At 47.8% G+C, this 27,741-nt stretch overlaps 1 protein-coding gene across 2 annotated transcripts in view; it reads right to left on the reverse strand.

Moving 5' to 3' along the window:
* IMPG1 (interphotoreceptor matrix proteoglycan 1) overlaps positions 1-27,741 on the reverse strand; it is a 1,923,199-nt gene that overhangs the window by 619,098 nt on the left and 1,276,360 nt on the right. The window lies entirely within an intron of this gene.

Raw genomic sequence — 27,741 nt, forward strand, 5'->3', positions numbered from 1 at the left:
TTTTTTAATGTGTATTGGTACATTGCTTGAATCACACAAAGCGCAAGGCAGAGGGCATCAGGGCGCTAAACTGATTGGTAAACAGGAGATGGGTTTGACAAAAGAACTATTGCTCTACAGGACACGAGTAGTGACTAAACTGCCGACTCAGCCTCACACTAATACTAAACCAGTAGTGATCCCAATAGTAAAGGGGAATCAGGCACAGCCCGACAGGTATTCCTCCTTTGCCTTTCATGGTAACGTGCGCTGAGAACTGGTTATGTCTTTAGAAACTTTGTGAGCTGATACTGTTGCAACTAAAACAACAGTATGTTGGTACTAAAATAAAAGATTGTCCAATCAAGGTTCTATAAAAATAGGGGGTTTAATGCAATCAACTAATCACAAACACGAAAGACTTACCCTTGTAATGAAAATACAGAGAAGGCATACAGTTGGTATGAAAGGGCACCCTGGATTAATAGGTAGGGGTATTTAGGCAAAAGGATTTCACTAGCAATGTGAATGTTAAGGAATATGGCTTTGAAAGACAAGAAGGGGGCTTAAAAGACACAAAGGTCCTTTACGGCGCACCACGAGCACAGGGCCTTGTGAAGTACCTTTTGCATCTTGTCTTTGGCGCTCATGATATGATATGATAGTTTATTTATATAGCGCCTATACACAATGGGCCTCATTACGAATTTGGGGGTAGCCATGCCCTTAGTAAGGGCATGGCTACCCCCAAACTCGGGTCAGGGTTCCCTGAATGGGGAAATACTGGGACATTCCGACCTAGGAGGGCCCGGTATTTCCCCATCCAGGGAACCTGGCAGGGAACCTGGACCCGGTACATCCCCATTCCCTTTTCAGCCCCCATAGGGCTCAATGGGACAGGGGAGCATTCTAACAACGGTCCGTTAATGACGGGCCCATTGTTAGCATGCTGGGGCGCTCGTGGGACCAGCTAAGGACGTTTGGTAAAACCAGGCGTCCTGAGTGGGTCCCGCGAGCGGACCTCGTAATGTGGCGTTATGGGGTTAACGGCACCAACACCAGTGTCATAATGAGGCCCAACGTGTTTCAAAGCGCTTCAAGGAAAGGGAGGGAACAAGGGAAAATACCATGACATTCTTACAGGCCATAAACAGTAAGGATGTGAAATTAACTATCGTACTCAGCCTGACGACATTTCAGATAGTGCAAGAGCTAAGACATAGATAAGGAAGAGTGAGGGAGAGTGGGAAGGAAATGGAAACAGACAGGCAACTACAGTACTAGGGCTGGCGACATTTCTGGTAGAGCCAGAGAAAAACAAAAGGTGAGGGAGAGGGGTGCAAAAAGGGAGGGGTGGAACAAAACAAGAGACTATCGTCAGCGTCAAGCCAGGTTTCTAGGAAATGTGTTGCAATTGAGCACGGGTTGTGAAAATCAAGTCATATGGTTCCAATGGTTAGTCAGCATCAATTCAGTTTGATGCGCAGGCTGTATAGAGTCAGTGTTCAAGATGGTTGAGTTGAGTTGATGGCTTCCAACAGTTCGATTTGGCAGTTGAGTCGGTGGCAAAACAATACTTCTGCAGAGTTGAGTCGGTGGTTCAAGATTGCAAGTCAGAAGCTTCCAACAGATTGATTCAGCACCCACATGAGTTGCTTCCACAGAGTCGAGCCAGCAATTGGGTTGATCGATTTGGTTCACTGCAATGGGGCAAACCAGCTTCAGGATGTCTTAATGAGCAGATCAGCTGTTCAAAGACCATAGAGTGCCACAAGCACCACCGTGGGTTCTTTAGCAGCTCGAAGTAAGTTGAGCGTGGATGAGACAACTGGACGATGTCTTCAGGTTGTCCAGCTTTTTCTAGACTTCTGGTTTGCTGGGACAACCAATCTCCAGTCGCCAGGGACAAGATGAGTCCTGTGTTATGCACTTGCAGTCTAGCAAGGTGTCTGACACCTATAGGGGTTGCTCCACCTCCAGTGAGCAGGATCCTGGTTCTAGTGCGCAGGAAGCAATAAGAGCTTAGTCCAACCAAGTGTAACCCCAAATGTGCCATTTGGATGGTTAAGGAGCAGAACCTTCCTCTGCATCCCCAACAGGGTTCCACATGAATCATTCTCCTTCTTTCAGAGTCCAAATATAAATACACTAATGAGAGGGTATCCTTTCCTTATAAAGGTAAACTGCTACACCTGATTGGCCAAAAGCAAGCCTTTTGTCATGGGTGCAATCTAGGTGCTCTAACAAGTGTCCATTGCCTTCTGACATGATACCCAGAGTCCTTTCTCTGCAGGAAATAAGGGGACATAAAGTTGTAAAGAGCCCTAGTAGAAGCGCAGATGGCGGAACCCCTCTCTCGACCTACCTCTCTCCCCTGACAACTATAACTGCCCCTTTCCTAGTGTGAGTGTGGCTTTGTTATGTCTGCACTGCCTTTGAAGCACTGGTTCCGAGGGGGCCTCAAAGGGAGGTTCCCTGGGAACTAGTGCTTCATGCTGATAACATGGTGTGAGGGCAGGCTATATCTTCCGGAAGTCATATGAGCAGATACAGTTTTAACACAAAAAACAATAGTATGGGGTACCAAAATACGGGAATGTCCAATCATGGGTCTATAAAATTAGGCAATAAACGAATTAAAAACACTAAAGACCCACCCCTGTAAGAGAAACACTGAGAATGATGCAATCTGTTGATAATAAAGGGAACTCTAGGGTGATAAGTAGGGGTATTCAGGCAGAAGTATTTCAGCAGAAATGTCAATGTTCAAGAGGGACTCATTGTGAGTTTAGCGATGTGGGCAGAAATGGTGGTAAAACAGTGGTAACGGAGTTACCACTGTATTACCGCCGCATTACTGAACAGCCGAACTATGGGTTTGGAGGTAAGGCGAAGGAATAACCTCAAACAAAATGCTGGAGGCAGTTCCACCACCTTACTGCCAATAAACAGTAATTTCAGCAGAATTACCACCTGTGAAAATTCCACCTGAAAACCGCATGGAGACTCCATAAATGGGGGCTAAACTTACCATACCACCACTTGTAATCAAGTGGTAATTCCAGCAGACCAAGTGGCAGAAACAGTAAATCCATTTGGTGGTGTCTCAGCAGATTTACCACTAAGATGCCACCAAACTCATAATGATGCCCACGCCTTATAAAAGGCAAAAGGGGTACTAATACGATTTGTATCTTGCCTTTGGGACGCAATAGACTTGAGCTTTACTTTCAGGTGATTTAGTGCAATCAAGCAGGTGGCTAGGCGATCAAATTGTCCGGTTCCAGTGGAGAATAGGCGGTGAATTGTATTGATGTGTAGGCTTCCATTAGATCAAGTTGGCATTAAATACAGTCTAGGTGGTAGCTTTCAATGGTTCATTTCGGCGGTTGATTCTGTGGTGAAACAATGCTTCTGCAGAGTCAAGTTGTGTCAGCTGGAGGATTCCATCAGGTCAATTCGGTGCTCAAGTGAGTTACTTCTATGGAATTTAGATGATTCATTGATGAGGTCCTCAGCAATCGGTCGAGCCAGCATCTGAATGGCTTGAGGAACAGATCAATAGTTCAAATGAATTACAGTGCCAAAAGGAGCACTACAAGCCCTGTGATGGCTGGAAGTGAGTCAAGCATGGATGAGATGGCTCAAAGACGTCTTGAGGTGGTACAACAGTGTTCGATCTCCTTTTGGACTTCTGGGTTGCTGCAAGGCTCAATCCAGGGTCTCCAGGAACAAGGTGAGTGCATTGTTCCACACATCCAGTCCGAAAAACTGTCTAGCACCTAAAACAGGCCTTTCAACTCCAGCAAGCAGAATTCTGGGTCCAGTTCACAGGCAGCAGAGAGCCTTGGTCGAACAGCAAATGTGCTTATTTGATGGTTAGTGAGCAGAGTTTGCCTCTGCCATGGAAGCTTCACCTCTGTGGCAGAACCCTTTGGAATAGGCTGTATCCCCAACAGAGTTACAGTAGAACCCTTCTTCTTTGAGCATCCAAACTTGAATCAATTAAGGAGCGGGTTTCCTCTCCTTGCAAAGGTAAACTGCTACAACAAATTGCTCCAAAGCAAGCCCGTTGTCAGGGGTCCAATCCAGGGTGCTTTAACAAATACCCTTTGCCACCTGAAATCATAAACAGGTTAATATGTCTTCAGGAAATGAGGGGAAAAGGAGTTGTATAGAGCCCTAGCAGAATGGTTCAACCCATCTCTCAGCCTACCTCTATCCTCTGGCTACTCTATCTCTGCCCACTACCCATGTCTTCTGACTGCAAAGAGCCTCCAGTGATCAGCACCCTAGCATGAGTGTGGATTTGTTATGTATGGACAGGGAGATGTTGGCTGTCCTGTGGGGATCAAAGAGACAGTGTCGTCAGCATTGTACCAAAGGCATTTGTGGGGATAGCCAGGGCAGACAGCTAAGGCATATCATCTCTGTCACAATTGAAGCAGTGCCCACCAGGCTGACACAAATATGATATCCAAATGCGGTGGCTTTATAATTGTGTGACCCCAGAAGCCACCATGTCATAACCACACATGGCTTACATTTATAATTGAATGGGCCACCATACTGACTAGTGTGCACAATTAGTATGTTTTGATCAGAGGAGCAGAATATAAAACAATACCTCTGCCTTTTGGACCTTTGTGCCCAGCAGCTGGCTGGAATGCACATGCTCCACACCCACTGCAGGGCAGTTGCTGGAGATGCCAGGAGACTAATGACAGCAAAGTTACATGAGTGCACTATGCATTTGGCAAGGGGCATTAGGAAAGGGGGTTAAGGTTAGTAGGACTCCCTTTCAGAAACAGAAATACCTGCATCACTTTATTACTACAAATTGAAAAAAAACCTCAGGCTACCGGGACCCAATTAGATGGTATTCTGTGACAGTAGGAAACTAATTCTATGTTGCAGGGCTCCTTTACCTAGCTAAAACGAGGGAGCCCCCAGTGGTTTGAAAGGGAAATAATCCCAGTCATGTGGCATAGGTTGTGTTCTCCTCAACACGACCTTTGGTACTCCTGGCTTCAGCCACTAACTCCCCTCTTTCTCTTGGAAGGGACTCCTTTCATCTTCAACTGGCAACCTGTCAACAAAACATCTGTTACTGACCTCCTTACATTTCAAAGGTGGTTCCTCTCAAGTTATACAATCTTCCCCAGCAGAGCATTGCACCCTGAGGGGATGAATGTGCCATTGCAGGTCCCTAAGCTGCCCAAATGCATTGAAAGGATGTCAATACGTAATCAGGAAAGGAGAGAAAATGAAATCTCTGCTCTCCAGTAACAGCTCCCAGGTGGAATTACATGTCTAAAGCAAGACACACATACCGCTACTAGTGCCAATTCGATTGCATGCTTCGATACAGGTATGACTATATTCACTAGTGAACACCAAACGTTTGGATTCAATGATTTCAAGATACCTTGATTGTGCTAATGCTACAAAGATGAAAGGCACAGCTGCAGTCACCACATCTAAGGGGCAAAGTGCATTCAGATGCATCTGCTTCACTAAGGGAATGTATGCCGACAGCCCTTACAGGCAAAGGTGTCAGGTGTGAGAACAACAATCAAACATGTATTTGCACCTTACCCTCATGTAGGTGAAGAGGTGATTGCTGCCTATTGGCGGTGGCAGGATTGTAAGAACCATTACTACCAAATGCATTCTTTACATTTCCACCGGTCTAAAGGGATGGAAATGTAAACAATGACTTCCCATGATTACTTCTTTCTGGGGCAATGCAATGCAGACAGAAGGCTGAATGGCTCTATTCCACATTGCACACTGCCTGAACATTACCTGTTTCAGGGGATACCACGTGCAGGGAAAATAGGCTCAATTGCTGACCCATTGCTTTGGGAATCAAGGAGATGAACCTGCTGCCTCTCTTGTTGCATGCTGCCAATCCACACATTTTCCAGTTGCATAAAAATACCTGCCAACAATTCACTGGCCACACATTTTCACTTTTGTGGATGCCGCCACATTCAGAATGCTGTGTCTTTCCTCACATACGCACGTTCGTGACACACATGTATGGGGGATAATTGCATGTTCCAGGCGCCCTACGGAATCCTACAATTCTGAAGGCCAGAGAAGATATTCTTGACTCCCCTGACCAAAACTCTCACCAAAAGAAATAAGAGCAGGGGTTCAGCTTCAGAAAGTGAAAATACACTCGGAAGGTCCACAAATTGTTGGGCCTTGCTCAAGAATTCCTTATGATCTGATTCTCCATGGGTTCAATTTAATTTCTTCCTATTCCTCCCTTTTAGTAAACGCGCTACTGTTTGTCTATGAAAATGAGAATTCTCAAAAAATATTCCTTAGAAGCGCTAATGTGGTAAAACATTTAGATTTTATTTGCCAGATCAAAATGCAAGTTCATGCATTTAAAATTAAGTTAAGTGTGTTAAATTGACTTCTGCCCTGCAGGAATACAAGGATGAGTAAATCGCCTACTCAGCCCTCACCCTTCTGCAAACCATGAGCAAACCCAATCATAAAGTTAAAGCAGGCACAGTTAACCGCTGTACCTCCTGGGCCTTTTTTGGTAACGTGTGCCCAAGAAAGGCTATACTCACAAGAGGGGTGTGAATGTGGTTCAGGAGCAACCCAAACGGCGAAGCATAAACGTTAAAAAAAGGGAATGTCCAGTCAAGATTCTATTAAAAATATATATTGTTTAAACACACCATGTACAATCATGACCCGCCCCTGAGGAAAAAACACAGAATAAGCAACGATAGCAAGGTGCAGTACTCTGAGTCTGTATCTGGGGTTTAAGGCAAGAAATTACCACAATGCTCTTTAAAAGTATGTGTAGTTTCGAGCAAAATTGATGAAAGTGACCTAACCAGTCTCTACAGCCCAGAAATGCACCAAGGGGGCAGTTATCAGTCAATAGTACCTTTTACGGTTATTCGTGGACTGGCAGTGTCGAATCAGACCACTTGGCACTGTGCAAACAATTTCAAGAGTGTGAAAGGCAACATCGGAGGGTCCTGGTGGTTGAAATGTGTTGAACGGTTCTTGAAAATAGCTCCAAGCAGTTCAACAGCAAAAACTCTCAGATCCCAGCTATTTTGGCTAGTAATAACAATAATCCAATTCTCAGACTAGACCATATAATCCTAAAAATTATCAAAATTACACGTTTCTAAGAAGCATTCGAACATCTTCCTTAATTTGGTGTTGGGAGAAGTGTTGTCTTCTGAAAGAAATCTTCAGGAGCAGAATCAGTTGGGCAGGGGTCATGGGTCAGTTTCCAAGAGCCACCCTAATCCCATGATACCTAAATCCATATCAGTGGTCTCCACCAAAGTCAGTTTAGTTATCCTTATCACTTTTCAAAGAAGTTCTGTCAAACACTGTGAGGAATTTAATATATTTCCCATCATTCCATATAACATATCCAGGTGTTCATATTGCAAAAGGTCTGGCAAGAGGTTGCATTCATCCGATCTACAGGATTTTGAGACAAACATAACAGTGTAAGCTTTAATAGTAACCAGGTACCTTTTTGTAGCTTTTTCAGAGATGGAATTCAGAGCAGGTGGCACTTACGTAATCACATGCCACCACTTTAAGGAGGGTGGTGTCAACCAGGGTCCATCTGCATGTTGCCCTTTTCTGATCAACACATAGTTTGAATTTTAGTGGTATTCATTTGAAAATGGCATCTGGAAAACTCTTCTCGGTTAGTTCACTTGGTTCTGTTGCCTTACTCTAGTTTGAGCCATGATAATGGAATAATTGGCATACATTAGACAACGTACTTGCTTGACAAACTCTTCTGAGATGAAAACAGTTAGCCTACAGCAAAACGGGGTATGTCTGAGACTTTTAAATGGCAAAGGAGAGGGAACCCCTTACCATTTTATCAGACTTAGGGTCTGCCACCATTGCTCTCCTGATGTTGTGGGTTACATTTACCATCACCTTTATCCAGCATAGCCAATGGTGAGAGATCATGGGTGTCGTAGTCCAAAGCACCTGCAGAGCGACAATTTGCAGACCCTTGTTTTAGACCATACATGTTTGCTTGCTGCATCTAGCAGCATTATCCCAAGTTGGACCAAAATATAAAATATACACATGGCCTTAGTTCCCATGGGGACAGCTTTGACTACACTACAGGCCTATACACTAAATTGAAGGGCAGACAATAGCAGACTCAGGAGCTACAAGAATACAAGCAGAGTGAATTGGACAATGGAAGACGCCGGTCATAATTCTGGAATCTGTTGCGTAACATTCTCATCACAAAGAGAGGGTGTGTATTGTAAGAAAGAATAAGAGAGAAGCTGTAGAGGTAGGGATAATGTATATGGAGGCAGTATGTGAGCCATGACATTATATGCAGAGGAGGCAGTAAACAGAATACAGACAACAAACAGCTGACCTGCACTAGTTGCTTACATTACAAATGGGAGGGCACATTTTTGTAGTAAGCATGTTTTAAAATGATCCACTTCATGATGAATAGGTCATCTGTCCAGTTTGCACTGTATACATGTGTATATATATATATATATATATATATATATATATACATAAACTAACCCACTAACACTTTCCCATTAATTGATAATTTAGCTTTAACAACTAAGTGCAAAATGCTTGAGAGATGACATGTTAAAGGTATTGTGCTGTTCTGCAGTTGGTTAAAATGTGCAGGCAGAATGCATTAGCAGAAATTTCATTGTACAAACTGTGAAGGAAAATGTGTGCTCTGGTGAAAGAGCCATTGTACCAGAGGAAATGATTGTTGTACATCTTTTCATAAAGTTATGCTTCCAGAGAAACCAGCTCGGATGATGTATATACGTCAGGAAAAAAAGGCAGGTTTTAGTTAGAGTGACAGGGCTAGCATATAAATTCAGGAGACAGAAGGGGTGGGGGCAGATGTGATTCAGAGAAGATCGGGAGTGTGGCTGACAGAAGGGCAGAACAGCAGACAGAGAGAAGAATTGTGCAGGGCAAGATCTTTCAGGAATCTGGGGTCTTGAGCTGTCCTAATCGTGGGTCGCAAAATTCAGGCAGAATTTGAGATACTCCCGCATGCAGATAATCAAGTTCAGAGGGGTTTCCCATGATAACAGCGCAGAAGCCTCACACACTGAAAGTGAGTATTTGTAAAAGTGAGGAGCATGTACGGATACTTGAGTTTATCTTTACAGGCAGTCAGGGGAAATGGTCACTTTATGAACAGTGTTTTTTTTAGAATTTGAAAATGATAAACGCTGAAGTGTAAACAGAGAAAAAGAAATTTGGCATGCTGTCGTGCTTTTGTTTTTGTTTCTTCTTTTTGACTGTATATTATGCCAATTGTGTCGGGACCCAAGGTCTGGCTAAAATAAGAACTGTGGATGTTTTGTCACCGACTGCTCATTCAATCTAATGTAGAGGTGCTATTTCGTATTAATCTTCATACCGCATAATCTGTTTTCAGACAATAGTGCATATAAAAAATAAACATTTTAAAAACTGAATCATCGGGGTTGTGTTTTCTGTGTTTAAGTGTATTCAATGACAAAGAGGGTGTGAAGCTACAGAGAAGAGCCCCAGTGTGTCAAAGGAGGTAACACATTTTACCATGGGTGGTAAAACAGTAAGTAAAAGTTGATGCCTTTAGAAAGTTTAAAAGTGTATGATGCATGCGTGACTGGTGAATCATTCATAATGAGAAGTTGTTATGAACAAATCTGTCCAAAACAGTAGTCCAGTCTCATAGATAAGTGACTGGAGTGACAGCACTGTCCAGTTCCCACATGTACAAAGCCCATTGTTCTCTGTTTAAAGTGGACCCTAAATAGAATACAGGTATTAGAGGGGAGTCTTGTCAAATCATATAGGGCATTACCATTACCACACTGTACCACCATTTTACCACTATTATACCATGATAATAAAATACCACCAAATTAGGTATAGCCCTCTGACAAAATCCCTAACAGTATGCACTGGATTAGGTCTGAGTGGCTGACGCAGGGGATACCTTTCTGCATACGTGTCAGCCAGTGGTGCACTTGGGGTTTGTCTGAAAAATGATGAGTAGCGTTGAACGTGTCTAGCCCTTGTGCTTGTCATGTTCATGGGGGTGAGGAGGGGCATTCCTGGGACCCTCTCTTCATAATACCTTTGTCTATCGGAATGCCTGCATATTAAATACATAATTTGGAATGTAATTGGCATCAGGCCCACAAACCACCTAGAGATAATCGTTTCTTGGATGCCTGAGAGTTGTTTTCTATCATTTCAACTCTACATGTCTCTCTGTCATTCAATATGGACTATTATGCCTGCACATGCATACTCAGGCTACAACACACATGTGTGCAACCCACCGTTCAAAGACAAACAGGCACTCAGATGCCCCCTGTAGTAAGACTCTTGGTGAACTAGAACATCAGTGGTCTAGAGGAGCTAGCAGATGTAGGGGCACAAGGAAGGCATATTCCAGTATGCCCAGTTTACACAATAAGGACAGATTCTAGTATGCTCAGATAGAACAGAGGTGCCAAATCCATTATGTGTTCTGGTGCATAAAAGGTAGATTCCAATATGATGTTTGAGCGGTAAAGGCAGAATCAAGTTTGTGAATTCAGAAAAATGGGGCTAGTTCTAGTATGCCCAGCTATCACAGCAAGTCCCAGTTTCCATGATCTACTTAGCATCATGAGGCCATATTGCAGGACGGCCAGTTAGCACATTAGGATCATATTTAATTTTGCCCAGTTAATAGAGTAAGGGGAGATTCCTCTATGCCTAGTTCACACAGTAGTGCCAGGGTAATTAAAATATGCCCAGTTATCACAGTTGTTAAGGCAGGGTTCAATACTGTGGGTTGCTTTGTCTAACTTTGTGATCCCCTAGAGTCCCCCACTAACAGCAACAGTACCAGACCAAATGCGCTTTTTAACCACACTATATTGTCCCTGGGTGAATCCCGTACACATAAAGTGTGTTAGGGAATAGGCTAGTGGAACGATGCATTGTGTTTATGGCTAAAATATACCCTTTTCTTGTGTTAGCAGACAAATGTCTATGTATCATGGCCATGTGGGTACTCAGGCAGGTCCTATTCCCCTCCATTTATCTTTGGGCCATTTCCTTGTTCGATTGGGCCCCAAGGGATGGCCAAAATAGCTATTCTGTGTAGGTAGGATCTGAAGAGTCTACCCCGGTACACATTTTGTGACTGCTACCCATAATAGCATAGATGAGATGTGCTGATGTGTCTGAGAGTATGGAGCTTTGACTGGCGAGCCCCAGTAGGCTGACTGGCAAATCTTTGAATGTTGCTAGTCTGTGGATTGGTGGGAAGACTTATCCCTGCCCCGGTGTTTCTGTCCATAACTAGGGAGACCATGGACTGTTGCTCAGATTTGTCCCAGAACTTACTTTGAAGACTAATTGTGAGATGCCCTGCTCTCGAGGATCTTGTGACATCATGTCCTGGCTGGACTAAAGGTGGGAGACCATCTGCTGCTTTATATGGAATGTGAGTAGTTAATGCTACTGTGCCTAAACTTGGTCAATTGTGGGGCACTTTGTATCACCCTCTGCAGTTGTTTCTCTTCAAGGGATATTTCTTCCTGTCAGACTGATCCTTTGTATCCATCTGGGTTGCCTATGTTCTGTTTGCTGTGTCCTCTTCACTGCTCCATGGATGCTGTCACTGCTGTGGTTCCCTCCTCATCATTGTTCATCTTCATAGTTTGCCTCTTCAGTGAGATACTATTGTCCTGACTCTGGCACTCGTCGTACATCTGTACCTACCATTGGAGACCCCTATCTCTATCTAGCCAGGCCAATCCCAACTTGAAAACGTATCTTTTCACCTAAGGGGCCTTTCTGCCACAACCAGCACCATGAGAAGTTCTCTCCATGTCCTCAGACCCAGATCCTGTCATTGGTTATATTCTCCAAGGCACAAGGGTTCTGGATGCAGAGTGTCGCCTGTGACCCGCTGGATATGCATTTTATCTGATGCCTCACACTGTTGACATCCTTCTCTGTGCCTCTTGTGCTGGAACCTGCATTTGAAAGTCTTATTGTGATCCCTTAGATTTCACAGCTGGGAGGTTGCTGTGTCTCTCACACCAGTGGGTTGTAAATATGAATTGCCTTTTACCGACATTCACGAGAGAACTATGGCTATATCCTAACAAACCTGATCGAACTCTCTGGAACCTCTGAAACTCCCTAAATGTCACAACAATAATTGTGAACTGCCGTTTTACATGTGTACCCCTTGGAGTTCTGGAGCTTTCAACGCAATCCCTGCATTTTGTACGTGCTCTTGTGTTTGTTGATGGATGTTAGCGTGATAAATCACTGCAATTCACCCCGATGCACCTACTGCCCAGAGATGGTAACTTGTTATATGAAAGGCTACTCTGGTTATGTCACAAATGCCCAAAGTATTTCATACAACCAATTCTTGTCATCACTAGTTGGGGCACAGCCGATCGTAATTACTGCAGCAGTTTTTGCAGTTTGGAAAGAGGCATTGAGGAGATTTGATGAAATTGTATAGAAAAACTGAATATTGAACAAATTGGTATGTGTTTTGTTTTCACAAAATACAAATACTTTAAATAGCTCTTATGCTTTCTTCTCTCTATTATACATTTTGTTTATATGATTTTAATTTGTATGGTGATGTAGATGAAATGTGTTTTATTTTACTGTCAATTTTATATATGATGTTCATTATTTTGATGACATTTGCTTTTTTTATGTTTAACTGGTTGATGTGCTTAAAGTTTTAAAAATGAACTAAATGAACTAAATGCAGAAAAAACTTAAATAAATGCACCTACTGGAACTACATTGGGCTTGAATGAGCCTATTTGTTTTTTTTAACTAGTGATAATGTTGAACTGGGTACTGCTTAGACCGAATATTGCATTTACTTTATTTTGCATACTTGTTGGTGATTGTTTACGTCTCACTGACAGTTTTAACCATACTACCCTTCCCTAATGAACCCTCCAAAGTGTGTCGTATTTTACATTCATGTATAGAATAACAATTATAATGAAAAGTAAATGTCTGTCCATTGGTTTTAGGAGTGACCAGGGTTTACTTAAACGTAACCGTTTGACTCTTTTTGGACTCTTTTTGGACACCTACTATGTTATCCTTTTCTTACCCATAGGATTTATTTGAAATGTGTTTTATCTAATGCAATACCTGTAGCAGTGTATATATTTTCAATATATTATGTGTATTGTGTTTTCTGTGTGCTTGTGTGTGACTATTTGTACCTAGAAAGTAGTCCACTCTCCCTCCCAAGACTGAAACCAGACTGCTGGGCCACATCGCCACTGAGATGTTTTGGACTAACTCGTGGGCACACTGTGAAGTTCTTCTGAACCTCTCCTTAAAAATGTGTGGCCAGTTAGCACAGTAAGGACAGGTGGAATTATGGAAAGTTAGCCTAGGAAGATCAGAGTCTATAAATTATGTTAGTACAATAATAACTGGTTCCAAAATGCCCAGCTGGCACTGTAAGAGTACATTTCAGTATGCCCTCTTAGATGAAGGAATGCAGATGCCAGTATTCCCAGTTAGTAGACTATTGATAGACCACAGTTTACCTTTTTTGTACAGTAAGCGTAGGTTCCAGTATTACCACTTAGCAGGGGTGTTGCTAGGTCTGGAAAAGACCCGGGGCTACGCTGATGTCGGAACTGTCGGCACTGGGGGCTAGTTAGCCTTTTGCAGTATATTCAACACACAATATAGTAGTGCAGGGCACATTCAGCAAGGTAGGTGCATATTACAAAATGCTCTGATGGAATAGTGCAGTACAGAGGTCCAATTAACATTGTTAGGACAGCATGCCGTATGTCCAGTCAGCGCAGCCGTATGTCTAGCCAGCACAGTGAAGCCAAATACTAGTGGGCCTGATTAGTACTGAGTCCAGTTTCCAGTAGGCAGGATAAACCGAGTGTACCAGGATTCCAGTGGGCCAATTGAGCATAGTGAGCCCTAAGATAGGAGAGCCCCTCAGCTCCATCACCCCCATAGGTGGGCTTCCCCTAAGCTTCCCCTCTCATGAAATCAACTCCTCCCCAACTTCATGCTTGGGTTTAACCGAAGAAATGGGGCTTTGGCTCTTTTTGACAGGAGGTCCGGTCACATTATCCCCTACTGTCATCATGCAAAGTCACATAACATTTTAACTTCTCCCTTGCACGAGACACTTCTGCTAATGATTTGCGTTATGTGACACGTTATTCCTTGGATGGAAGACCTGTACTGGATTTGACAGAAGAGGTGTGTTAGAGCTGCAAGGTTCGGGAAATAAGGACGCACTCCAGAAAGGAAACGTACGTCTTTCTTTATTCGCATTCAACAGAAGCTGACACCCTTTCTCTTCTTCCTCTCCACTCCCATGTAAAAACCCACGTGACCATGTCTCTGTCTTAAAGAGATAAGGCACATTAACAACACCCCTGGACAAATGTCCTTGCGTCCCTTTAACATTCTTCAACCAGGTAAAGCGGCTTCCTGATGGTTCGCTGCAGCCGGGAAGTGGCGACACCACTTGGGGCCGACCCTGGACTGTTGGTTGGCTCTGCCACATGGCGACTCGACGGCCCAGCGGGAATCCACAGACCGTCCTTAGGTTCACGAGGTACTGGGTCAGGACCAGGGGGCAGCGGCCTTTCATCTTCTCTCTTAACAACATCTTTGAACAACAAACTGTTCCTTATGACCTCTTTTTCATAATTTACAGCCGTCACCATAGTCCCTTTAACGGCGGTCACCTGATGGGGGTTGGGAGCAAATCGAGAGTCTGTTGTTCTGGACATGGCTTGTTGCACCCACACTTCATCTCCTACATGGAACTTCTTTGGTCTCGCTCCTCTCCTTTCGTCGGTTTCTGCCCAAACTCTTGCCTTCTGCTCCGGTTCTCTCCTGATGACTTTATGGTCTGCTTCTGGCTGACTTATCGGGTGTCTCACGATGCGGGTTCCGACTTGATACTTCATCATCAACTCCACAGGGGTCTTGTTGGTGGCCTTGTGGGGTGTGTTGTGGTAGTCCTGCAGCAATCGACAGAGCGATTGGTGGGGGTCAGCGCCCTCAATGCGGGCCCTTTGTATGGTTTTCTTGATTGAGGCCATGAACCTCTCAGCTATTCCATTGGCTTGTGGCCAGTGGGGCGTTATCTTCTGGTGGTTGAAACCCATGTGCTTCGCGAAGGTCGCACACTCATGCCCACTGAATGGGGGGCCATTGTTAGACTTGATGGTGTCCGGGATTCCCCACTCGCTTATGACCTCGTCAATAATTGCGGCCACCTGGGCAAACACCGTGGATGTTGACTTTTTCACTATTGGGAATCTCGAGTGTTCATCTATGAAGAGTAGCAGATATTCTTCTGATTCAAGGGGACCATAGAAATCCACGGCTACCTTTTCCCAGGGGTGTTCAGGGATCTGCATTGGTTGAATTGGGGCTGGGGCCTCGGCCCTGGCTGTGCATTGGCACGCTATGCAGTTTCTCACCCACTGGTCAACCATGGCATCCAGGAACGGGAACCACACATGGCACCTGAGCTGCCTTTTTGTGTTGTCCGCGCCTCAGTGGCCCTTGTGGGCTGTCTTGATAACGTCAGACTGGAGGGTCGTTGGGATGACGAGTCTTCACCCCCTCAGTAGTATCGCTTTGTCTTTTACAGCCAGCTCCGAGGGCAACTTGGCCAGTCTTTCCAGTTCATCTCTGCACACCCGCGGATGGTTTAATACGGCGCACCGGTAGTCCTTCCACCTATTGTTCTCTGCCAGGCTGTTCACCAGGGCCATGGAGGGGTCTGCCGCTGAGGCTGCCTTAACGGCTTCAAGCGAGAAAGCCGGTAAGAGTGCATTTAAGGTCACATAGTTAATGTATTTTATGTTGCCGGGTCTAGGCATAGGCTTGCCCGCTGTGTATCTATACAGGTAGTCTGCCGGATTATTCTCGCCCCCGGGTCTGTGGATGATTTCAAAGTCATATTCTTGGAGCCTGATGCCCCACTGTTCAATCCTGGGAGGCATCTTGGTCCTGGGGTTTCCAAATAATGACAGCAGAGCTTGATGATCGGCGATGAGGGTGAACCTTTTCCCTATCACAAAGTTGTGGAAGTGCTCACATGCCCATACGGCTGCCAGGCTCTCCTTCTCGGCCTGCGAATAGGCAGATTTGAGCGGGGCCAATGCTCGGTTGGCATAGGCCACGATGTGCCTTGGGTAAGCGCTTATCCCATTTGTCTGAGCTAATATGACTCCTAGCCCGACCAGGCTTGCATCTACTACGATTTTGGTGTGTCAGTCCGGGTCAAAATAGGCAAGTCTCTGGGCTTCCGCTAAAGCTGTTTTTTTGGTGTCAGAGGCCCCTTGACATTCAGCTGACCATGCAAATGGAACATCCTTCTGCAGCAGTCTTCATAGCGGCTCAGTGATAGAGGCGTAATGGGGGATGTACCTCACGCAGTAACCTGCCATTACAAGAAACAATCGCCCGTCAGCTACTTGGCATGGTTCTTGAAGGTTGAAGATGGTGGAAACCTTGTTGGGATCTGGCGTCATCTGCAGAGAAAATGTGCCCAAAGAACTTTAGCTTGGTTCTGCTGAATCAGCACTTGTCGATATTGAGTGTCAGCCCTGCACCTTGGACGGCAGCACAGGTTGCAAGCAGGGCAGCGTTGTGCTCCTCAGGCACTGTAGTTCAGTGCTCCCCGCACCAGCCTGATGACTTGTCTGATGGCCTCCTGGAAGATCTTGGCTGCCGATGAGATACCGAAGTTTAGGCGTTTGTAGCTAAAAAGGCCAGCATGGGTTGCAAAGGTGGTGATACCCCTTGATTCGGGATGGAGCTCCATCTGATGATACCCCTGGTTTAGGTCAGGCTTGGAGAAAGGAACAGCCTTGTTTAACTGGATGATCATGTCCTCTATTCGTGGTCCTGGGTGTCATTCTCTCTGGATGGCAGTGTTGGCTATCCTCATGTCAACGCAGAGTCTCATGCGTCCCCCTTCCTTTGGCACAATCACTAGCAGTGAGACCCATGGTGTCGGGCCAGTGGCCGGTTCTATGATGCCATCATCCAGTAGCTGATTGAGTTCATTCGACACGGCCGCTTGTAGGTGAACACCTACTATCCTCAGGTGTTGGGGGACAGGGAGGATCGATGTGTCTATGTGCAGTTTTACGGGGGTACGTTTCATCCTGCCTAGCCCTTTGCACAGGAGTGGGAATTCCTTCAGAATCATGTATTTCATGATGGGGCATCCGGACGGATGACCATTTGAAATGGCGCAGACCAGGTCCTTTGCATTGGTGGGGTGAGCAGTTGAGTGGATGGTGTCACCTTCCTGGACATGGATGTCAATGAGTCCCAGAAAGGACGCTGTGCAGTAGCTAAGCAGACATCTCCCTTTGGTCGGGCCCCGGATCACATGGATGATTGTGTTGGTGGACAATTCTCTGTGGAAGAGCCGGCGCCTGAAATATACGATGGAGTGTGGGGTGAGGTCAGGTCCTCATTGGAAAATTTTGGACACTGTTTGGCCTGTCAGGTATTTGAAGAAATTCTTTCTCCCCCATGATGTTTACAGTGGCCCCTGATTTGACCAGGAAGCAGAACTGTCTTCCGCATATCTCCACCGGTATCCTAGGTGCCTCTCTTGCTTCCCTCTCATCCATGATGAGGTTTGCATATTTGTCTTGGGTATACTGGTCGTACTGGTTGCTCTCGTACTCCAGTCCTTGGGGTGCTGCCGCGTACTGGCTTTGGGGAGGCTGTGGGGGCCCATCGTATTCATCCCTGACCCGTGGGTTCTGTTCATAGGTTTCAAAGTCTTGGGAGTCGTCTTCAGGGTAGTGGTCCTCCACTACCCTCACGTATCGTCTCGGCCCTTGCTGGTATGGGTGCCTCTGGTACACCGGGTTCTGCTAGGTCCGATTGTATGCCCTGTATTGTGGTGGCTGTGCCCTGCACGGTGTGGGGAAGGGCCTGCCTTTCCTAAGAACTGACAGGAAGTGGCCTTCTCTGCTGCAGTTTATGCACGTCTGGGTGAGCGTGGGACATGTCCCTGAACGGGGAAACACCATCCGTCAGCGGTAACATTGCCTCTGCATTCTGGGGCCCATCTGATATCCCCCCCAGAGCTCCTTTCCCCGGTTCTTGGATTGCCTGGCTGGACGGTTTCAATGAGCTCCCTCTTATCTTGTTTGGACGTGGTGCTTCGTGACATTTGGGTTGCTTGTACGTCCACTCTCTCGAAAATTCTGGCCATTTCACTGACTTTATCGATGGAGAGCGGTTTCTTGAGCAGTTGTTTCTTGAGTGTCTGGGACAAGCACCCCTCAATCACCCTCAGGCGAATAGCTTCATCCAGCGAGAAGGCATGGAACTAGCAGTATGCTCCTTTAATCCTCAGTCGAGTGATGACTTCGTCCACTGTTTCTTCACCCTTCTTGTTACACTGATTGAACATGTAGCTTTCCTTGTATCTATTGGGCTCAATCACAAGTCTTTTGTTGTGGGCTGTGATCAATGTCGCGAAATCGGCTGCTCGGCAATGGGGATCGTCTTGATGAGTGTCTTGACTTCACTGCCGGCTATGTTGAGGAACATATTGCATAGCTTCGGAGAGTTCTCCTCACCAGCCATTGTGATGAAGTTATTGAAGTCCTCCAGCCATTCCACCCACCACATGCCCTTTTTGACCTGCAGGGTCATGGAGAAAGGGGGCAGCATGTGCCATGCGGTGGCTGTGGGTCTCATGAGCTGTCCTGTGCAGCCTGGGGTTGCAGGGCAGGACCAGGTGGTGAGCTCATGGTGACAAACAGGATACTCTGGTGGCTGCACCACTTACCTTGAGCCCCTCTGCAGGCAGTGGATGGCAGCAGTGGCATCAGTGCACCCTAGTGGCGGCCAGCGGATGGTGAGTAGCTAGTGTTCAGGCACGTGGAGCAGTGGCAGCTCCCAAGCATGTGTGTCCCCTCACTGGGCTTGATGGTGGAGCCAGTTCAAAGGCTCATGGGAGAAGGGGGCAGGCTGGGTCCTCTTTGGAAGGATAGGCAGCCGGTTAGCGGCGTGTGTCCCTCACGTTGCGTAGTGATTTGCAGGCCATCCGGGACACAAAGGGTGAAAGGGGTCACCCACCTGCAGTTGCATGTGCGCCAGCACGTGTGAGCACCCCGGCCGCTGGCGGATTGCTGAGCGGCAAGAGGAGATGCCTCACTTCTCCTTCTATGCCCTGTGCACAGGATGCATGTGCTGCGTACACAAAGGGGAGGGGGCCCGGGATCAGGCCTCGCCTTGCCGGTGGGATTGCAGGAGCAGCTGTGGACGCGGCCCATGGGCGGCCGCTGGAGCGGGCACGACGGAGTGGGATCACTCGCATGACTGAAGGAGGTGGAGGACTCTGGTGTGCAGTGGAGTCAGCCTCGTTGCCAGTTGTTAGAGCTGCAAGGCTTGGAAAATACCGACGCACACCATAAAGGAAATGTACATCTTTCTTTACTCGCATTCAACAGAAACTGAAACACTTTCTCTTCCTCCTCCCTGCTCCCACGTGACCCTGTCTCTGTCTTAAAGAGGGGATAAATGACTTGCTGCCAGGTTGAATTGAAGAAGCAGGGGCAGGGCTGAAGCAGCAGAGACCCGAGGAGCAGGGGTCAGGGGACTGGGCAGGAGGTGGTGCTGTGAGTTGGACAGGGGTAAGTTTGAGATTGAGGGATACAGAGGTGCCAACATTTGTCAGAAGGGGTGGAGCCAAGGTGTTATAGCCCAGGAGTGCCAAGTGAAGGAGCTAAGTGATATGTGCAACGGTTGTGTGGAAAAGGTGGGCCAATAACAGAGGTGACATGTTACATGGCAAGTAGGCTGAAAACAGCAGAGCATCATTGTTTTATAGGAGGCCAGGAGTTGGCAGGAACCAGGAGTTCCAATTTGCGGCATCCTCAGAATGGGATGAGTATGGGAAGGAAAGTGCCAACATACATTTTTTTATAAGATTGTGAGGCTGGTCAAAAAGGCTGTGAGGGGCCAGGGGTGATGTCAGCTGGGCAAGATATGTGGAGAACAGAGGCTCTCTCCCTTTCTTCCAGTGCTTTCAACAAGGGAAGAGCACGGCATGTCTAGTTTCCTTTGGCACTTTCTGTTTGTTTTCCATCATGTACTGAATTTGCATTCATCCAATCAGGTTTGGCCTGAGGCGGGCATGTCCGAGTGAGGTGATAACCTAATTGGATTAGTACTCAACAAGAAAGAAAGAGCCAGCAAATCACTTTTGCATCTTTGTGCGATTCCGAATCCTCGCAGAACATGAACATTTACAGGCCGATTCATGGAATTAATGTGCACTGAAATTTTCAGCGCAAGCGTGCAAAAGCGTGCGAATCGCAGTGCCAGTGCGAAAATCGCAGCGAAACCCGCACACAGCGATTCATGGAAGTCTGTGCGCGTGTAAATCCCAGGATGTGCGCCAAAACGCGCACAGCGAAATCGCACATAGCGCGGCGCACACAACAAAAGTAGGAGGAACAGAGGCCGTGACACGCGGAATGGGGAACAACGCGTGAAAATGTGGGCGTCACGGGGGAAGTACAGGAGGCAAATGCGCGGAACGCCCACACGCACGTTCAAAACACGTATTCATGGATTCGAACGGGGCTAACGCGTGTGCCAAAAAAGACGCGCTAATCCAGAAACACGTACGCCAGCAGGAAACAGGCATACGTGGACGTGCGCAGCATAAAAGTGCGTGCAAACAACAAACAAGCTCAGACGCCAGGATGAATATACCGTTCCTAGCAGCAGTGGTCGTGGGATACCGCAGGAGGAAGAGGAGGATAGTCAGGCCCAGAATTTTCACACCCAGAACCAGCCTTTTTGGGATGCCTGATGACCAGGTGTATGGGAGCTACAGGTTTCCACCTCACATAATACTCGACCTGGTGAGTGAGTGGGAGGATGACCTGACATCACCCACCCTGTGCTCCCAAGCACTCAGCCCCCTGGAGAAGGTCCTCAATGTACTGCACTTCTTGGCCACTGGATCATTTCAGCGGACAAGTGCTATAGTGGGGGGGGGGGGTGTCACAGGCCACGCAGTCACGCTGCCTACACCAGGTCTTGGCCATCATGACTGCACGCCCATCAGTCCGCAGGCACATATACCTGCCCAGAACACCTGCAGAAAGGCAGGCTGCCTTCCAGGATTTCTACGGGGTGGCACAATTCCCCAAAGTCCTAGGTGCCATTGATTGCACCCATGTGGCTCTACGTCCCCCCAGGGCATCAGAGCACATCTATAGAAACCGCAAGCACTGGCATTCCATCAACGTCCAGGTAGTATGTAATGCCAAGGGAATCATCACCTCAGTATATGCCAACTATCCAGGGTCCACCCACGACAGTTTTAGTTACAGAATGTCAACCCTAAACCGGGACCTAGAAGCTGGGTGGCATGGCGATACATGGCTGCTCGGTGAGTATAAATGCCACAGCACATGCATGCATGTCAGATACTGAGTAATGTCACAACCACACTAATGATACCCATCACCACCTCCCCAGGGGACAGTGCCTACCCTCTGAGCACCCACATGATGACGCCAATTCAGAACCCCACCACGCCACCCGAGGTAAGATACAACACAGCCCACATTGCAACCCGGGGCATAGTGGAGCGCACATTCGGAGTGCTCAAGTCACGCTTTCGCTCCCTTGACCGTTCTGGCAGGCAGCTGTTATACGCTCCTCCAGTAGTGTGCAGGATCATAGTGGCAGCATGTGTCCTGCACAACGTTGCAACACGCCGGGGCCTGCCCGTGGACATGGTGGTGCCACCACATCCCCAACCACATGCACGCCCGCTGTGCATGGGAGGGGAAAGGGCATGGGGTGAGGCAGCCCGTACGCAGCTGGTGGCTAATTACTTCACCTAAAATCACACTCCTGTGGAGTGCACACAGCCCTGGCACATACCATCTGACAATCAATGATGATGACATAAGGGACAGTCAACTGTCACAACCATACCAGCCTGAGATTGGTCACCTGGAAGTGTTACTTTGTGTGCATCCCTACCTACACAAACACCACCAATGCTGTGTCATCAAAAGACACACTTCTATGCTGCTAAATTCATTACCCCCTTGCAAAATACAACATGACAACAGTGCCATGTCACCCAACCCCTCCCCAGCACCGCCACCCAACACACCATGGCATGTCAGGCTATGTGAGAGCAAACAAAGCAATCCCCAAAACATGACACAAGTGTCACAAAGTACAGTGTCCCTAATGGAAACTGGCCACACACAATATGCTCCCAGTAATGTAGAACTAACAACACACATGACCAAATACTTACCAACAATACAATGCAGCTACACAACCTCAAACATAGCATAAACATGACAGTACTAAGTTAAAGTAGTGGTAGTCTTACAACCTGATTATGCCAGCACATCGACCACTTCCAACTGTACAGTGTTGGTGCCACGCAAATGTGTAAGTGCACTGCTTACAACATGAACTCCATCTCCAAAGTAGACGGCCTTGTGAAGACATGAGGAATGAACCTGCAAATTAGGAGGAAGACATGGATGCACAAGCACATATCAATACACCATGCAGTGTACAATACAACAACAATATCCACTAGGAATGTATACACAGTATTGACTACAGACTGCCCACACAGCTCATGGGAGTCCAACGTCACTGTATAAGTCACTGTCACTTGTGCACACCTTTTGCAAGCCCATGGAAACGGGAAGCAGGAGGGGTGTGTGTCTCACGAACCCAAGCATCTAACCCAAACTCAGGACAAGCCTGCATGTGGCCAGCCGGAATACAGTGGATGCCCACGGGAGCCACACAAGGCAACACACTGTAAAAAAAAAATAAAAAATAAAAAATAAAAAATGGCTATGTGGGGGCCGGGGGGTTGGGGGAGAGGCCACCCAGGAGGTCCAAGGACAGGGTGCGCACCAACAGCCACCTGTGTGGTTGTTGGGGAAAAAAAACACCTCCATGGGCTCATGGCCTGCACGGCTATGCCAATGTGGGAGAACTGCTGCTGTCGCTCTCATTACCCTCTGCTGCTGCCACAGGAGGTGGTTTTGCTATGGGAGGCAGCCCACGCAAAGCCCTGGTATGGTCCTCCATGGCAGCAAGCATGCGGGTGTGGAAGGTCTCGTTCTGGAGGATTATATTGCGGAGATCCCCATGCACCACCTGACGTGATGCCCGGATCTCCTCCCGAGTTGCCTGCATCTCAGCTGAGAGCGAACGTGTGAGCCGCACCAGCTGCTGTTCTGTCCTCAAGTTAGTGGAAGCCTCAAGGTCAACAAGAATCTCCCTGAGGTGATGGTGTTCTACCCTCAGGGCTTCCCTGTGGCCCTGGGACTCTATTGATATCGATTGGCGTAGAGTCTCCAGTGCCACCCGTCTGTCTCTGTTGGACGCCAACATGTCATCCCTGTGTGATTGGCAAATGGAGTCTGTTGCCTGCTGTAGTTGCTCCATCTGCCTTTCAGGGGGGACAATGGAAGTGGCCACCCTCTCCATTGCTTGAGCCATCATCTCAACTGATGCTGCCTGTTGGGTTGCCATACCGTACATGGATTGTTCCCATGCGGTATTGCCTGGTGGCATACGACCACCGTGTCGGCGGGCACCACACCTGTTTGGGGCAAGGCGATCTGCGCCTTGCTGTGCCGGCACTGCCTGAGGATGCAGGACTGCATTCCCCCTCTGATCTGCTGGCCCAGGAAGAGGATCATATGTTGTGGAGTGTGGCCCTGCATGCGTAACCGCCAAAGGCGGATTTACCAACACTGACATCCCCGTAGAGGGTTCTACCCCTGGTGCAGGTGGGTTGGACAGAACAGAATCTCTGCCAGGAGCACTTACCTGCAACGGCACATAGGTCTCATCATCCAAATCAGCACCTGAATAGAGGTCTGGGGATGTGCACCCAGAGACACCCCTGGACAGAATGGTCTGCAGCAAGATTGGGTTCTCACCCACCACCACACCACGTCCCCCACTGGTGCCCGGTCGTGCCTGAGATCCCTCCTGGGTCTGCACCATCTCCTCAACCTCAACAGCATCAAGTGCGTCATCCCCTGCAAAAACATGAAAGACAAAAAATGGAAACAGGCAATAGCACCATAGCACACAAATAGGCCTGACAAGCTACAGAACCAGTACATGATTTACACATGTACCACATGACTATAACCCTCCCATGCATGCACTGTCACTGAGTTGGAAGGTGAGGCAAAAGGCAGACACTGATGACACCAAGATGGAAGAGCAACACATTTGCTGCATGCTGGGTAGCACTGCCATCACACATTGGCCTGTGAGTGGCATGTCCAATACACATACATGACACATGCCATCACACAGATGGCATGTACCATAGCCATGGTACATTCCACAAGTACATCCTTATGTCAGTGAATGAGTACTGTCAGCCATCCATGTGAGATGGACATGATGAGATGAAAAATGCTACATAGTGTGACAAAATAGCCATGTGCCACACACTGCAACACATCCAGTGTACAAAAATACAGTGATTGCAGGCCGATGTACACATCAATGGTTGTGCACTTCAACATGACAGGAAACAACTATCATGTTCCACATTCAAACAGGCCCCAAAAATGTATGTGATCAGGCCAATACTCAATCAGCCTGAATGGTCAAATCAATCTCCTAACAAGGTAACACATGTGGGCCAATGTGGGGTTCATCAATGACAGAAGCATGTCACAAATGTGAAAATAGGGCTGAGGAATGCGTAGCAAAAGTGGGAGAATTGAAACAATCAGCCTGAACGAACACTGAAAAATACAAACAATGTTGTTGCAAGATGCCACTTCAAGGGCAACTGCCGTAATGTTGCGCTAAATTACTACTGTGGGCAGAAGGGATACTGTCACACCCAAATCCAAGGCCGCTGAATGTTTTGGATGAAGCACATGGGTGACCCATACCACTCAGGCACACACACCCTCACCTGGCACTCAATCAGAACCCGTCACTCAAACAACATACACATGCATTACACACACCTGCATGGGCACTCACCGGACAATGCATCATAATCAGGTAGTTCTCCCACACCTTGGATCTGTTCCTCTGTGATGAAGGCTCCAGCAACAGACTCATGCTCAGTGAGTTCGTTGTCCTCTTGTGGAGACCCACCGCCAGTCACCAGATTAGCGGCATGATTTGAGGCCAGCTTGTTCTTTGCTCTGCGTTTCAGGTCATTCCACCGCTTGTAGCAATCATCAGCTGTGCGCCTCACAAATCCAAGGGCACTTTTGCGGTCGGCGATGATCTTCCAATGTGCCTTACGTTGACCAGTTGTGGTCTTGGACCCTGCAGTTACCAGCATTTCGTGGCTATGTGCTGACACATAGGACACAAGTGCATTAAGTTCCGCCTCATTAAAACAAGGCTTCCTTGAGGTACCGGAGTGTGTAGCCGTGTCTGGGGTATCAGCCTGTCGTGCCAGAGCACCCTTCTTCCTCTTCTTTAAAGGTGGAGCAGAGCCAGAGTGGCTTACGCCGCTCTGGTCCGTAGGGGCAGAATCACCGGTGGACTGGGTAGTAGGAGTGTGGGAATGCACAATGACCATAGGTCTTGATGCAGGCATTGGTTGCAGGGTCATGTTGGCAGGGAGAACGTCAGTTTGATGGACCTGGACTGACACTGTCCTGGCTGGGAGAGTCAGAGCTTGGGCGGATGGAGCTGCAGCTGCCCCTGCAGCCTCCCCACCCTGCATACTTGGGGCAGCAGATGACATAGCTGCCCCAGATCCACGTGGCTTGGTGACAACAACTTGCACCGCCACACGTGGCCTAGACTTGCTGACCTGGATGTCAGCCAGGGAGTCATCCTGTGCCAGGTCAGGTGCCACAATGGGCTGGTCCAACAGGGGCTGAGCTGAGATGGTGTCAGCCATGTTTCCCTCAACCATGGGGGGGGCATGGGTGTCCCTGATTGTTCCTCCACACATGGGGGTATAGGGGCACCCTGCAAATCCCGGCCACGTCCCCTACCATGCCCACCACGCCCACCTTTTTAAGGTCGGCCACCTTTGCCTCCCTTACCGCTTGGTCGCCTCCCATCCATGGCACTGATGTTGTTGTGCGTATGGGAGTTGCAGTAAACTATTGTCCTGGGCAATTGCGGGTCAAAGGGGTAGGATACTAGATGGAATTCGTACCCTAGTGCTCTAACAAGGCTGTCTGTGACCCCTGGGGGAAGATGACGGGTCACGCAATGAACAGGCAGCCCAAAATCAAAAATTAACGTGCACGCAACCCCTCGTAGACCACGTGCGTGAAAAAATGAACCCGCACTACGCTGTGGCACCCAGAAACACAAAAATAAGCATACGCGTAATACACACAGCCTTCAATGACCTCTGAAGGGGATCGCGACACATGAGGCAAGCACAGTTGCTAAGTACGTGCGGAACTCACCGTCTGTCTGGAAAAAGAACGTGAAAAATACACGCATGTGCGCGTTGGCAACACCCCCGCCAAAAGAAGAATTGTACGCTGTCTGAGGAGACAGGACAAAAGGAGAAGTGAACTCTGTTTGAGGAACAGGCCCAACAAAAATTCAGAAAAGAGCTGTCAGAGGTAACAGGGAGTACGAACTAGAAACGCTGTGAAGTAATCACACGTGAACCGACAAGAAGTACAGATTCCACCCACTCGCTCTCGTACAAGGAAATGACGTCCGACACGTAGCTTTTAAACCGGCCCACACGTACACGTCAGATACACGTGTATGCGGGCGCTTTCCTCCAATTACACACGATGACACTCGGACGTGCAGTTTTTCCACGTGTGCTCTGTCATCACGTGCTATGAGGGAAACGCCCGCGCGTGTAATGTAACTTACACGCTTACGCGCTAAGGCGATGGCACTCGTACGTGAAGTTTTTCCACGTGTGCTCTGTCATCACGTGCTATGAGGGAAACGGCCGCGCGCATAATGTAACTTACGCGCTTACGCGCTAAGGGCCTTTGGTCCAATGAAATCGCATGCGTGTGCTGACGCGCTTATGCGCTAAGGCCCTTTGCTCGAATTACACGCTGACTTGCAATTTTTTCACGTGCCAAATTACTCCGTATCAAGCTGGCCACGTGAAAACACACAGAAGACCACGCTCCTGCCCAGAAGGCCGAATTACTGCCCCCCAGAGGTCGAGCACGCTCCCACCTGCCATCTGCTGCTGCCTGACTGCATGCTGCCCACGTGCCCTGCCATTTGCTGCCTGCACGTCAGCCAGGGGTCTAGTTGCTGTGACCACCCCTGCTGGAACTGAAGACTCCCGACTGGGATTGCATCGCTCCACAGCCCAGCCCCAGGACCCAGTTGCCCACCCACTCCTGCCTCTAGGGTTGCCATGTCCAGCACAACACCATCTGGCAGCACTGGCAACCCCCAGTCAGAGAGGCAGAGGGCCACCAGCTTCACTGCCACCGAAGTTGGTGTCCTGGTGGAGCAAGTCCTGGGGCAGTATGATGCCCTCTTTGGAAGTTTGCGCGCCGACAATGAAGGACGGACAAGGATCTGGATGGACATCGTGACTGCCATCAATGCGGAGGGGGTGGCAGTCCGTGACTTACATCATGTCAAGAAGCGCTGGGAGGACTTCAGGTCCAGGACCCTCAACAAGGCCCGGCACCTCGCTAAGGC

This window comes from Ambystoma mexicanum, chromosome 4p (genome assembly GCF_040938575.1).
Source record: "Ambystoma mexicanum isolate Mex_15411 chromosome 4p, UKY_AmexF1_1, whole genome shotgun sequence".
NCBI classification, from domain to species: domain Eukaryota; kingdom Metazoa; phylum Chordata; class Amphibia; order Caudata; family Ambystomatidae; genus Ambystoma; species Ambystoma mexicanum.